Genomic DNA, 15,180 nt, shown 5'->3' on the forward strand with positions numbered 1-15,180 from the left:
TATATGATGTGTTTTGATAAATTAGGTATTTTCATTTTGTGAAACTTCCTGCAAAACAAATAAATAAATACAAACTAGTTTTATTCAAATTCTGCATGAAAATACTGGGCAGTTATGTGCAGGATAATCAGGTTAGTTTGTGGTGAATTCACAGTAAACCACTGTGTTGGACTGGTGCGCAGGGTACTGTGGTACCCATGGTCAGATTTAGGTTACATCAAGTGTAGCAGAGATGAGTTTGCATTTAAGCTCATGATTTAGATTCATTCACGGAATTCCAGTTTTATGCTGTCTATTATGAAGATAGTATAAACTGTGGTGTCGCTGCACTGTGCCATACTTTCCCATCGATATATGTGATGCAGCATTAGAAAAGCCAGCGAAAGATGCAGGCTCAGAATCCCAGCTACACACAAAAACAGCTGAGCCCACTGGATTTTCCAGTATTTCCGATTTCTGTTATCTTAACCGCACCGTTAACAAAAAAGCTGTCTGAAAAATGGAGTTTATTAAACATTTATTGTTGTAATTTCTATTATTAGTAGGCAGTAAAATATATTTTACCTTCACAATCTGTAATGAAAGGATCTAAATCATTTCTAAAACAAATAAAACCACTACACTTAAGCTTAAATAATTATTTTGGTAAACATAACCTATAAGTAGGAAAATTAGTTGAAAATGAACAGGGTTGAGTTTTAGATTGTAGTATTGTGACAAACTTAGTACACAATTTGCAATGACTGATTGCTGAATACTGGCTAAAACAAGATGATGAAGTTAGTTTTAAATTATACATAATTGTGATTGCAAAAATGTTATTTTTTTGTTTCCCCTCTGCTCTCTGCTTCACCATTTTTTGTTTATGTGCAAGTGAAACAGACACAAAAGATTGGGGAAGGGTTGTGGAGAGGCAGGTGAAGATTTGGTCGTAACCTAAAGTGAAACATCAGGGTTTTTAAAAGGTAGGGCAAGATTTGCTAATAATATTACATCTACAACTCCCTTACACTTATCTAACAAATCCTGCCACTCACTGCTTTAGCTCGTATTATAAAGTCTCAGATACAGACAGTATTTCAAGATGTATGTATTTAGTGACTGTATATTCTAGGAGCATTTCATTTGACTTTGTTTTTGCGAGGTCTTTTTCTTTATATATACACAAATGAAGTAAAAAGCTAACAGTCATCTTTTTTTACTGAATGTGCTTTTGTCTGCACAACATTTCAGATCTGTCAGCTCAGTTAAAGTTGGATGTTTGGATGTTAGGTAAGGTGACCCTGGCTGCTTGGAACAGAGGCAAGCTTGAATAAAAATGCTGTAACCTTACTTTTGAAGTCAGAAGCCTGTTCTGCATGCAAATGTAGGTTAGTTTTCCAGTTGCGGATTAAGCTTTGCCAGTTCATAATATGATCTTGTACTTTCAAAAGAGATTAAAAATGGTGCTTTGTGTCGTGTTTTGTGCTCTGTTTAGGTAGGCCACACAGAAGCACAGAAACCAGGTCTTTTTTCAGGAGCCGCTTTTGGATTTAGAGCTACCTCTTTTTAAAAAGAGTCATAACTTTGCATCCATTCATTCAATTTAGGGAAATATCTAATAATAAAATTCAGTAGTATTCAATGTGTTGATATCTATATTTTTGCCAGGCACCATTTCATTTATATTGTTCTAGACAGTGCGCCTTTGTGTTTGTGCTGATAAGGGTTAAACAGTGGGGTTATTTAACTGGCACACAAGTTAAAACCATGTCTACAAGACATCCAGTGTCTCACATTAGATATCTTGTATAAAAAATAAAATAAAAACATATCTTGTATAATATCTGTGAAGACAGGAGTGTTTGTCTAAAACTGCTGTAGCAGAGAGATTTGGACAGGATTTCTGACAGCCTCTACTTTGCTTGGATAAAATATTGATGTTTATTTCCTTTTTTTTTTTTTTTGACCCCGCAGCCTATAGCAAGAAGGTTAAGAAAATGACCCTGGTTTTACATGTCCCATCTTTTCGAACACATGGAAAAAAACATGTCTGCAATTTCCGTCCACAGCACTAATTAATTTTATTAAAATGCGTTACCATAACAGCGCACCCACTTTCCACCATATGGTCAATATTTTCATTACTTGAAATTACTGTGAGTGGTGGGCAGTCCCTCTGTTTTCAGAGCCCACGTATGAGCTGTGTGTCATGTCCTTGATTATCAGTGTGCAGCATTAGAGTTGCTGAAAGCTTGTTTAGGAATATTAATGAGGTATACAGGTTTAGATGGCCTCAGGCGATTTGATTAAATGTAAAACTGTAGAAAAAAAAATGTCTGAGTGCTTTGTAGCCAACTGTCAGTCACAAACTAACCAGACAGTACAAGTGCACCACAGCTCTGCTGTTGTAAAACATGAAAATGAGCTTCAGTATTTTGTTCAAGCTGAGAAGAGAGGCTGTCAGAAATTCTGTCCAAACATCTCTGCAATTCCAGACTAACACAAACACTTTTTTTTTTTTGCATAGAAACAACCACTGTGGCACCCAGCAAAAAGGTTTTAACCTTACTCCTAGGAAAACAACCATGTTAATTCATTTAAACATTATTTAATAGCATCTTTGGTCATCTGTTTAAAAAAAAAGTAACAGCGACTCTAACTGTATGCAGACTAGATATCCATTGAAGCAAAATGCTGTATACTGCTTTTAACCATGAATATCTTTGATTCACTTGTTTTTACACATCCAGTAAATTAATTGACTGTTTAAGAGTTTATTTGCATATCCATGCAATACTTATATATAATACTTATGTAATACTTTTGCTTACCTCACGAGCTAACATTTTTGCTATTGTGCATCTGACTAACATCAGCAGATCTTCCCATTATATCCTTAGAGGTGTCATAAATGCTGCTTATGTTACTTAAATGAGGCTTACTATTGTTGCCTTCATTTGGTATTAGTTATTTATTAGAATTTAAGACTGTGCCCTCACTGTTTTATAGCCTCCCATGTGCCCCAGCACTATTTTGATTCCATCTGCAAAATCTGTCTGACTAGTCTTTTCTGCCCAAGGCCATGATACTAAACTTAGCTCACCATGTTGAGAATATTTTCCATGTTTTGAAGCAAATTGTTTTTGTCCCACTTGGGGTGAGAAAAGGTGACATTTCTCATTATGAGATCTTTCATTTAGCCTCAAGCGAATTTGGCAGCTGGATAAGAAGAGGCAGGCGATGACGAGGCGTCATCTCAGCGAATCAATAAACCTGTGTGCGATTTGGGTCTGTGCATAAAGTACCAGTCTGTTGGGAAATACCTAAAGTGAGTAAATAGTGAAAACTGGTAATAGAAGAGCACGATAATAAATTAAACTACTGTTTAATTTAACTATGTACATATCTTGCATAGTATAGGTAGTGTATGTCCTTCTCTTGTCAAGCTTGAATGAGATTTACAGATGAGGACAAAATTAATTGCCTCCAAATAAAATTTGAAGTTTTTCTCAAAATGTTCTCAAGTTTAATTCTGCTGGAAAGGCTTAAGGTTTAAGAGTGTGTTTATGGGAAATAAACTGTCCTTCCTCACAGTATCGTCCTGTGAGGTCAGACGCTGACCTCAGACGCATGGGACAAGAAAGCCTGGCTCTCAGTCCTCGCTCTTATTCATCCCAGAGGTGTTCGGTCGGGTCAAGACTCTGTGCAGGCCAGTCAGGTTCTTCCTCATCACACTCAGTTAGCCATTCTTTATGGATCTTGCTTTGTCCACTGGTGTGCAGTTATGTTGGAACAGGAAGGCGCCATCCCCAAAATGTTCCCACAAAGTTGGGAGCATGAAATTGTCCAAAATGGCTTGGTATGCTGAACCATTGCGAGTTCCTTTTACTCAAACGAAAGATCAGAAGCCAACTTCTGAAAAACAGCCCCACACCAAATCCTCCCCTCTTCTAAAGTTTACACTACTCGTCAGACAACTAATCTTCTCCTGGCAACTGCCAAAGACGGACAGAGAAGCATTATTCATCAATCAAGAGAACATGTCTCGACTGTGTTGCAGTCCATTAGCAGTGTGCTTTACCAGCACTGACTTTGTATTGCGCTTGGTGATGTAAGGCTTGAGTGTAGCTGCTTGGTTATGGAAACCCATTCCATGAAGCTCCATGTTTGTTTGTTTTTTGTAGAAGCAGTTTGCATAGCTACTTTCTTTATTTTGTAAAACTTGTTTTATTAGTTTTAACCTTTTAACTTTATGCATCAAGCAAAGATTTAATTATCTGCAACATTCTCTGACTGGAAGAAATTAGTTTAACATTTAAACCTATTTTCTGCACATTCCAGCACATAAAATAAAATATTTTTGTGTTTACACTCAGTCTTTCAAATAGATGCAAGTAAAACACAGCAGAAAATAAATAAAGTCAAAGACTCAGCGGTCCTGTTGCTCTATTTTCACCTGTAAAGCAGGAGTGGGGTAGGCGGAGGGTTACCCTGGTGCAGGTGTGCCGCGGTCAGTGGAAGAATCCGCGAGTTTCTCTGTGAGTTTCCCATTACGTCGTAGCTACTCGGTGCTTGTTGGAAGTTTAGGGGTTTTTTCGCTGTAAAAAGAAGTTTTCTTCCCACGCACAGCGGACACTAATGTTTTTGTCACTTTTTATGGAATCAAACTCAAAGTAAGGTCAGTACTTCCACGCTTTAAACGCTGCACGCTCATACTCTCTCTGCACTCTATATATGATCCATTGTTGATCTGCACACAGCTGTTGTCACGAACGTCGCACTCGCTTACGTCACCGTTGTGAGACATTCTTGCAAAAAAAATCACGGTTTTAGTAACGCAGTAACGCAGCGTTCCTACGGGAAAGTAACGGTTATTTACCGTTTTTGCAATAGTAATCCCTTACTTTACTCGTTACTTGAAAAAAGTAATCAGATTACAGATTGCTGTTTACAGAGATGATCTCTGTAAACAGCAAAACTGGATGTGAGTCGCCACTTTGTCTTCCAGCATGACCAAGACCCAAAACATACAACACCCTGATGTGAATCTTGTTTAAAATTTGTGGGGTTAACTCAAGGCCAAAGTCTATACCAGAAGACTTTTAAATCTATAGGAGGTTGAAAGATTTGGGCTGGGATTGATCAGGAGATGTGTGCAAGAATTGTTGAAAACTACAACAAACGACTGCGACTGCGTTATCCAGCAAAAAGGATACACAATTGACTGTTAGAATCATGTTTGGTTTTTTTTGTGAAATAATTGTTTTTTCTGTATGCAAATTAAAATAATGTCAAGCATCAGAAATAAAGTTCGGACGTTTAGAAAAGAGGTGCTAAAAATTTATTGCTCTGTTTAACGAACTTGGGAAATACTTATTTGTGTTTTCTTATGTAACAGAACTGCAGAGTTCACATTTAAATATTTATGTACTTTAGCCATGTGCATTTTTAATATGTAGCACATGCTAGTTATCTAAAATACAGACTCTCGTCTTCTAAACTGAAATGAAATGGAGTTGCTGACAAATCCTTGAAACCCTATATTTTAATGCAGAGAGCAAAGTTTGTTTGTTTGTTTGTTTCTTTAATTTTAACTTATGTGCAAAGAACACTTTGTATAATGTTAAAAACCAGATGGGCTAAGGCAAACTGGAAAATGGTCCTGTGGTCATAATTAACATATTATCTTATATATACTATATCTGTCTGTCTGTCTGTATGTAAACCGAACCGTGAATTTTGTGTATCGTTGCACCCCTGATATATACATACATGTATATCGACTTATCTACAAGGTGCCAGACGCTGTGACAGCACGGAAGCATTTGACACCCAAGTAATGAATAAATAATTAAAATGAGAAAACATCAGATACACAAGAAGATCATTAGCAGTTGTGAAAGCATTGTGAGGATGGGACAGGTTAAAAAACCTTTACAAAACATTTGAATTGAGGTGGATGAACTACTACGTCACTGACGTTCTGTTTCTGATTTTAAGTTTGTGTGCACTGCAGGGATATGATGAGGGCAAAGATGAAGACATTTAGTTGGCATAGTAACTTTAATTATAGTCACCTCCCTTGTAGCAATCTTGTGTTGCTGTCTGCTCTACTTCATTCAAATTGCTGTTAAAAATAAATCTGTTTCTTAACTTCAAACATCACCTACTTTTTCACTGCTAAAATAAACTAGCTTAAATGACAGTATGGGAGCATATGCTGTAAGCTTCCCAGGAGGATTTGAAAATAGAGCAGTGACCTCAGCCATACTCCATCTGCCACCTGGGATAGGCTGTAGGCCTACACAGGTATGTAGCATAGGAGATAAATGCAAATTTAGCAATGGGAATACAATGCAGGCACAGGTTAAATGTATGCTTTGGTATTACTTTCACTGCATTGCTTATGGCTTGATAACTGGTTCCACTGAGTTCACAGACCTGCTGTACACAGCCAATACCTCTTTCCTCCGGCACACTGCATTGCTGTTGAAATTGGTCTAACCATCTCAGGACAATGCACTTTATCACTCCCCGTGGTTAGTCATTTAGGCTATATGGATTCCGGCTTTAGGCTAAATCTTCTCATCACATCTCAGTGGATACTGATCTTATGTGAAGTCTCCAAAAGGTGTGAAGTAAATTAATTTCATAGCCGAGTAAGTCTGGAAGCTGCAATGACATTGACAAGTAGAGAGGTGCTGGATGTACTTTACAGTTAATCCAGCACAGGAAATAGTCATGTGTTTATTATATCTCTATGTAGATTATATATTTTCAGATATCAGACGTGCATGACTTTTGTAATTTATGAGCTGAACACTTTTGTTTTGCACCGATTACCTGATCATCTGTGGATGACCTCAGAGTGGGCCATCCTTCTGGGCAGACCAATTACTTGCACAAATGCCATGTTTTTCATAAAGATGAAAGCCACACTTTTAATCAGCCACTGCTGATGATAGGCAATAATCTTACTGATTGCACTAAATTTTCAGTTGTAGTGATGAGTTGTGAGGACTTTGATTATAGCAAAAAAGTGGTCACAACATCATTGCATACTTTATCCGGGCTGCCGTGCAGTATGAATGACATCTACATATTTCACGCTATGAAAATTAGATTTCCAAGCCCTTGCCTTGCCTGTGTTGTTGGTTTTGTCTTAATTTTTTCAGTTTTATCTGAGCTTTTTTGTGGGATTTATGGAGTGCAACATATTAAGTAAACCTATTTATTTACCTCTGCTACCATCCTGTAATGAAATATATGTAGGAGGCTGACAGCCAGACATATTCGACACACACTAGAGCTTCAAATCACTGTACAACTGCAATGCAATCTTACCCTGCTAGATTTTGTAAAGACAGGCTTGGCCCTGTCACTGCAACTTTTTGATGAATGATGGCATCTGATTAGTCGCCAAGAAATCTGAAATGACTCCAGCTCTAAAGCCAGGAAACAATTCTGACAAAGCGCTGTCTGAAGCAGCCAGACATCTGGATTAAGGTGCAAAAGGATTTGACTATCTTTTTTTTTCAGTCGGAGCTAGTGCTAGAATCTGATATATATACTTTCTAATGTTAGCGTTTTAACTTTTTCTTGGGAGATAGTTTGTGGTCATGTTTTCATTTTCTTTATCCATCTTATAAATATATGAAAATATATTTAAAACTTAAAAGGAATTTTCTGAGTCAGACTTGTATATATATTTAATCTAAAAATATATAAATAGAGGTTAGCAGGGAGGAGCTGATGAGTCCATATCCATATTTTAAAACGGTAATTAAACTTAATGAGGAAGTGAATTTATCTGCTTCACAAATATGCAAATGCATAGAGAGACACAGAATCTCTTTTTCGGCACTGACTGGGTGCTTGTATTTGTTTTGTATTTTGGAAGATGTGTCCATGGTTCCTTTAACTGGCTAACAGTTAATTCAAAGACTATAGCATAGATTCTTTAATACTAGATCGTCATCCCTCGGAGGTTATGACCTTATAAGCCTGTTGTAAGCTATATTTGCAACTTGTAGTGTGGTTTATGTAGAGGTGGGTGCCTGGCATATCAGTCTTACAAAGTGGTTTAATGTTACTGTGTCCGTAAAGGAGATTATATCACTTGAAGAAGAACATAATATGTCTTGTAAAAAGGTGTTAAAGGAAAGTACAGCGTGATGGGAAGCCTTTCTTGAGCTGAATTTGAGAAATGCATTAAGTAAGTGAATTAAAAGGTAGCTTTCATCTGCTGAGAGTAAGTGTAATACTGTGTATGTTTGTGTGTGTTGTGGGATCAGTGGTGGTTTTCTCTTCTCTCAACTGATTAAGATGAATATGTCATGAGAAATAACTTTTCATTTCTTCTTCCTGTTACCTATGGCTTACATTCTGTCTGAGCCTTAAAGGCCCACTTCTGTAAGAACTACCACGTGTGATGCTGGCCTTGGTTTACCTGGGAGTCGACTGACAGCTGCTGGAATGAGAATGAGGAGTGGCGCAGACAATTAAAGGGTTGGATTCAGCCTGGCCTGACCTTCTGATCAATGCACTCCTATTTAGAGCTGGCAGGCTAGAGGCTGGGTCTCTTTTCAGACTAATAAAGATGGCACAGAGAGCAGCTCCTAGGGTAGCCTGCCAATACTTTTAACACCCCCATTGATTCTCATTACTGTTAATGGTTTCTTTGCTAGTGTGAGTCGGATGTTGAGAGGGTGTGGGTGGACTTGGGTGTAGTTGGAGATTTGGTAAGGGCCAGAGTCATCGTATTATAGCAGTACTGAGAAAGTGCGTTGGCTCCTTGTAATACAATGAGTTAAGTCGTGATTAGCTCCTAAGCTTCGCTGGAAGTACAGGCGATTCATGGTCAAAAAAACAACATTTTTACGATTATATTCACCTTTATTCAACACGTGTGAGCTGCTATCCAAATCTTTACCTTCTGCTGTCACATTCATGGTCATGGTGGCACTGTTTTCCTGTTGCAGTGTAAATGCTAAAAGGGTCATAGATTTACTCTTAACCCAGCCTTGTGGTTTCTCTCAGCCAGAACAGACACACCAGCATCCACACATTTGTTGTGTTTACGTACAAAACAGCCAAAAAACACCCTAGTTTGATTCAGTCTGCTGTAAGAGCTGCTTAGCATTGTGGTTATACGTCAACTCAGTAGTTTAGTCTGGAGATGTCATGACTGTAATTAGGGCTGCTCGATTATGCCAAAAATGATAATCACGATTATTTTCACTGAAATTGAGATCACGATTATTTGACGATATTTATTTAACCCTTTAAGACCTACTATAGAACCAAGTCCACCAGAGCTTTTTTTTTTTACATGCTGTAGTGCCATTTGTGGGAGCATTTCAAGTTGCTATACATCAATACAACTGTTATAGCCCATATTTTAATAATATGTATGCATTAAGTCCATAGTAATTACATAAATTGCAAAAAAGTGCAATAAACTACAAAAAAATTTGAAAATCGCTTTTGTTTTGTTTACATATATTTCTACTTGGAGAAATTTAAGAGGCTTATCCCTCAAAACTTTAAATACAATAAAGTTGCAAAAAATAGTTTCCCACCACAGGAAATTTATTTTGAGTGTCTTCATAGTTTTATTTTGGAGATACAGCAATTTTTATATACTGCAGGAAAAACAAAAAACAATCCTATGATGCAAATTTGCAAAGAAAACAGCAGGTGCATCATTTCACTGTGGGAAGTGTTACGAACAGCTGATAGGATCGGCAAAGCGTGTTTCTGGAATATTATGTTTTTGTTCCTGCAAGCGCTTTTTATGCAATTTTTGCAAAGCTATATGTGGAACGAAACCGTGACCGAGGACAAGCTGATGGCATCAGATGTAAGTACAACTCCTCCGGTTTCATATGCAAAACAAATTATTGAGCTAGCTTACACGGTTCAGGTTCTACAGGGATTTAAAAATAGTTACGCAAAACGGAGCGTGCTCCTCTGACCGGCTTTAAAGGGTTAACAATGACTTTAAAAAATAATATAAAATAGTGTGCAACACCACTGAAGTTTTTTTTTTTAAACTCTCTTTTCAACCAACGGCAGTCACTCTCCTCTCCAAATAACTTCTGCTTAGCTTTCCGAGCTTCCCTCGGGTCCTCTTAATCAGCAGTCTCCAACCTTTTTTGCGCCACGGACCAGTTTATGCCCGACAATATTTTCACGGACCGGCCTTTAAGGTGTCGCGGATAAATGAGGGAGGGGCTAATAATCGGCTCAGTCATTTTTAATGATCGTTGAAAGCCCAGATCGTAATCGTGATTAAAATTCGATTAATTGAGCAGCCCTAACTGTAATGAGACGGCAAGTTGGGGGCATGAAAAAGACATGTCAAAATAGTATGTGGTGCTTTTATTTTCCTACTTTCAAACTACTGGAAATACCTACATATTTCAGTGACCTGCAGAGCTGCTGTATACATTGTAGTAATTCTTTGCCTATATTTTTAAACAACCTTGATTTGATCAGATTCTTATTTATCTTAAGAAATCTACAGTGCAGTGAAAAGTATTTCCCCCCTCCTTATTTCCCTTTTTTAACTGGGGTATTGCTTTTACCCAACTGGGCGAAAACTTGAGAACTGGGCAACATAGGAGTTTAAAATCGATACCATAGATGAGACGGCTACTAAAAATCTCGGACAAGTTTAAATCTCAGTGACTTTGACTTAGAGGTCAAGTTCAGAGGTCGAGTTTTCTGAAAACCTTGTGAATGCAACAATTCAAGAAGGAAGTCACCTATGACTTTCACATTCATACCACAGGCGCATCTACTGAAAGTTTTTGTATTGCTAAAAATCTTGAATGAGTTCTGAATCTTAGTGACCTTGAACTGAGAGTGGAGTTCAGAGGTCAAATTTTCTGAAAACCTCGGAAATGCGATAACTCATGAAGGAAGTCGCCAAGGATTTTCAAATTTATATCATAGGTGCAGTTACTAGGTGACTGAAGGGTAGCACTGGCAGCCCCCAGTATTTTTATATGAGGATATTTTCGTTAATGGATAAATTACCCAAAAGTACTTGTTTCCCTTTGTAAAATCATAAATTAACTGTAATAATTCACATGTGTTTGACACTGGGTTCAATTTTATTAGCCACACCCAGGTTTGATTACTACCATACCTGTTGAATCAAAAAATCAGTTATATAGAACCTGTCTAACAAAGTGGAATAGGCTAAAAATATAAAATACTATGGCTTATGCCATGATCTATAGAACCTCAAGAGAAACAAAGTCAGTGGCATCTATAACACCCAGAACCCTGAAGCTGAAGTACCCTTGACCAAAAAGAACTCAAAAGTTTGTTTCACATTTGCCAATACACATCTTGATGAGCTCCAAGACTTTTGAGAAAATGTTTTGTTGGCTGACGAGCCAAAAAGTTGAACTTTTTGGAAAGTTTACATTGTGTTATATTTAGTGTGAAACTAACACATTTCTTAAAAAGAATGTCTTACCAAGAGTCGACATAGTGGTGGCATTGGGACTACTGGTGCTGCTTCATGACCTACAGCAACTTGCCATAATTGATGGATCCATGATTTCTGCTCTCTAACACAAAATTCTGAAGTCGAATGTTTGGCCATCAATTTGTGCCCTGATTCTCAAGTTCGTTTGGATTATGCAGCAGGACAGTGATCAGAAACACACCAGCAAGTTCACCTCTTAGTCAGGAGGCTATGGTTCAGGAGAACCATCCCTGGCTACTCTACTGCTTGTGGTATCCTTGGGCGCTGTTTGATGATCTGAAGCATATAAGTGTGACAAATATGCAGAAAATAAGTCAGGAAGGGGACAAATACTTTTTCACAGTACTATATTCTTTGTGAGGTTTTTTTTTCTCACTCCAAAGTTCAGGGATTGCAGCAACATTGTCTGCTAATCATTTAGTGTTTAGTGCTCCACTGGAGGCCTTGACACTGACAATAGCACAATGGAAAAACAATAAAAGGGGTTTTGTAAGTGCAGGTATTTTGCCACAGGGTGCAGGTAAAAATATGAAATACAAATAAACAAGCCCAGGGTGAAGGCTTAACATGCGAAGACAGTGGTTTATGTCCTCGTACTCCTTTGAGGTCTGAATGTACACCTCTGGAAAGTTAATCAAAGAAATAGCTTTCTCTTCTTTGTTGGTGCTCACCAGGCAGACAGCAAATTAGTGCAGTGCTTCAAGGTCCATGCTTCAACTTATTCTACGTGATATGTGTTTGCGCACATTTGATTTGCTATCGTTTTCCCTGATGGCCATACACTGCATTCTGGAAAAGTAGATGACTTCACATTGCTGTGTTTTGGCCTAGTGGCTCACTGAAATGAGCTTTTATGCAGCATCATTACAGAGAAAGGTGCCTTAGGCTGCAGGTTAGACTCTAAAAGTAAAATGCTCTAAATCAGAATGGACTGTGTGGTTTCTGTTTTAGTTTCCTAGCTCTAAAACTGATTTAGAGCCATGTAGTAAGATGATAATACAAGTATTTTAGCAGTGTAAGCCTAATACTGTTTTTTCTCTCATTTGCAGACTACAAGATGAATCCAAACTGCTCCAGCATTCTAATGGCCAGGGTAAAGTGGCCTGGTGCTTGAGAGAAGCTGTTCAATGGCTGCAGCATGCAGGTATTTTCTCCATGGCATGCAGAGCTCATGCCAATCAAACTGACTAAGAAAACAATTCACCACTGGTGTACTTATGTTATAAGCCCTGTCTGGTAATATGTGAAATATATTAACATGGACTTTTTCCCACTATAGCTGAGGACTTAGTTTTGTTTAGTCCACAGAGCCTGCAACCTCTGACTTCCACTTCAATAGTTAGCCCTAGATGCAAAGTTTTTTACTTCTTTTTTCTATTTCGACTTCTTAATTTGTCATCTTCACTTTTGAAATGAACCAAATTATTAATGGTGTGTCAAATTTAATGTGCGGTTGATGTCTGCATACCAAAAACTCTGAAGCAGCACAGGGAGTCTAATCATTCATTATAAGTACCATTAAAAAATTACATCATGCTGCAACAATAGGAGATGCATGCGATGCATGCGATGCATGCGATGCATGCGATGCACGCAGCTGTGTGTGGAGATTAGGATTCAGTGTTTCTTGATACTTGTGATAGAATGGAAGTCTGTTTAAAAAGTTGGGCAGTTGACAGATTTTGAAAATATTTCTAAAGAGGCTAAAAGAAGTGTTAATGTGAACTAGCCTTGAATTTTTATCATTATGTTTCTCTTGTAGATGTTCCTGTAAATCAGTCAGTTCAAAATATTTAATTCAATACAATTTAACAGTTTAACATTTGGGGGGAAAAGCTCTCGAATTCTTCCTCTCATCTTATTTTTCTCTAACTTCTCTAATTTCTAGTGTCTAGAAATAGTGTTAAACTTTATAACTAACACCTTAAACCAGTTGTGGATGGACTGGACAAACAGTTATGTCTCTATCTTAAATTCTCATAAAATCATCCTGTTTTTATTTCAGTTTTGTTGACTTTTTTGTGGTGTAGTTTCAACATCATGGCAACTGTAAACGGATGTTGGCCAAGCCTGCCTACACAAACACCTGTTGTGTACTCATGTTTTGGCTTCCTTTATGTTTCATAGTAGATATGAAGCAGTAAATTAGTTTTTAGTAATTTAGTTGTAATGAGGTGTTGGCGGTTAAAAAGGTATTGGCGTTATTTTGCTTGCAAGATGTATACTGTTCATTGCTGTCTCAGAGGCTCAGGTGCCGCTTGTCTCTCAGGCTATTACTACTGGAATCTGCCTTCAGATTCAGCAGCAGATAAGAGCAGTGGTATCTCCTCTAATTGCCTGTTGCCTAAGAACTCCTAACTACTGAAGATGTGGGCTGAATGTAAAACAGTTTTCCCGAACTAGATTCTATGCGTGCATTTGGGCACATGCAATTAGAGCCTCGCTCATTTGAATATACTGCAGTGTATTTTTTTTCTTTTCTGGCCATGGAATAATTATCTAACCTCGATTATATTCTGCTTTCTTGTGCAGTCGTCAGTGCAGTTTGAAATACATCTGAGCTTTATCTCAACCAGTCAGCGTAGTTTGCGTTGCAGTTCAAAAGCATGTTGTTAGGTTGGGTGTATGTATTTGGACTACATAAAATATGCAACAGGGGCTCCAGTTAAGTTGATTGTGTAAAATGTGAACCTTTCTCTGGTTTCTGTTGATTGTTTTGTTGTGGTCTTTGGCTCCTTTCCACTCAGTTCCAAAAAAATTAAATCATAATAGTTTATCTATATATTTGAAAATTGCACAAACGTTGCCTGTAATGTTCCGAAAGTCTTGTCTCTGGCAATGAAATCACCAAACTCACAAGAGATTTGAAGGAAATTAAAGATCGTTGCACTACTGCGCAGTTAATGACCATGCATCGGATGCCAATTCTCATCCAGCACACACACAATCAAACTCATTTGCAGAGGATTCAACAATGCTTGTAGCTACCTGTTTCAAGCATGACTCATTAACATGATCTGTTACTGTCATTAATAATCATGCTGAGTGCCACTAGATGCTAAAAGGAGGAGCGACAATTGCATTTTGTTATAGTTTGTGTTGGCTGCTTATAGGTTATCGTAATTAAATAATGTATGTTCAAAAAGTAGAGATTTATTAGTCTCCATAGCCACAGCAAATTATACCTGACACACCACATGACACACTCGCATTGCTTCACTTTAAATTGGTGGTGGTGGTGGTCAGTAATGCCTTCTGAGTCCAGAGAGACATAAGAGTTTTCAGAGAGTTTTCAACCAAGCCAAACATTGCCATTATCTCCCACAGAGCTGCCTACCAGAGCTTCAGAAGTATTCATTCCCCCAAGAAAGGCAATTGGATCCTGAACTAGCTAGCTGAATTAGCTAGATGCTGTTTAAGCCCTCATTCTAATTTTACACATACTATATTTTCATGGGATACTCAGTAGGCAATATAGTGTCCTACTTTAATACCCAAAGTGGAAGCAAATGGGTCAAAGCTCCTGTTTTTAACTGGGCACAGAGGAATGTCCGTCACTCCGGCCTTTGGGAAAAGCTTTCAAGGTGAAAGATTGTATGAGAGCAGCACTTTCTTCATGCTTGGTAGTTTTGCATCATACCAGGTAGAGCAGGGCGATATGGCCAAAAATATTTATCACGATATATATTTGAAAA

At 37.9% G+C, this 15,180-nt stretch overlaps 1 long non-coding RNA gene across 2 annotated transcripts in view; it reads left to right on the plus strand.

Moving 5' to 3' along the window:
• LOC102301662 overlaps positions 1–15,180 on the plus strand; it is a 63,593-nt gene that overhangs the window by 4,698 nt on the left and 43,715 nt on the right. For both annotated transcript variants that reach the window (XR_316600.3, XR_006055011.1), the window contains exon 3: positions 12,535–12,629. This is a non-coding gene — a long non-coding RNA (uncharacterized LOC102301662). The remainder of the gene's footprint in view (positions 1–12,534; positions 12,630–15,180) is intronic.

This window comes from Haplochromis burtoni, unplaced genomic scaffold (genome assembly GCF_018398535.1).
Source record: "Haplochromis burtoni strain Fernald_Lab_line unplaced genomic scaffold, NCSU_Asbu1 Contig_194, whole genome shotgun sequence".
In the NCBI taxonomy this organism is placed as follows: domain Eukaryota; kingdom Metazoa; phylum Chordata; class Actinopteri; order Cichliformes; family Cichlidae; genus Haplochromis; species Haplochromis burtoni.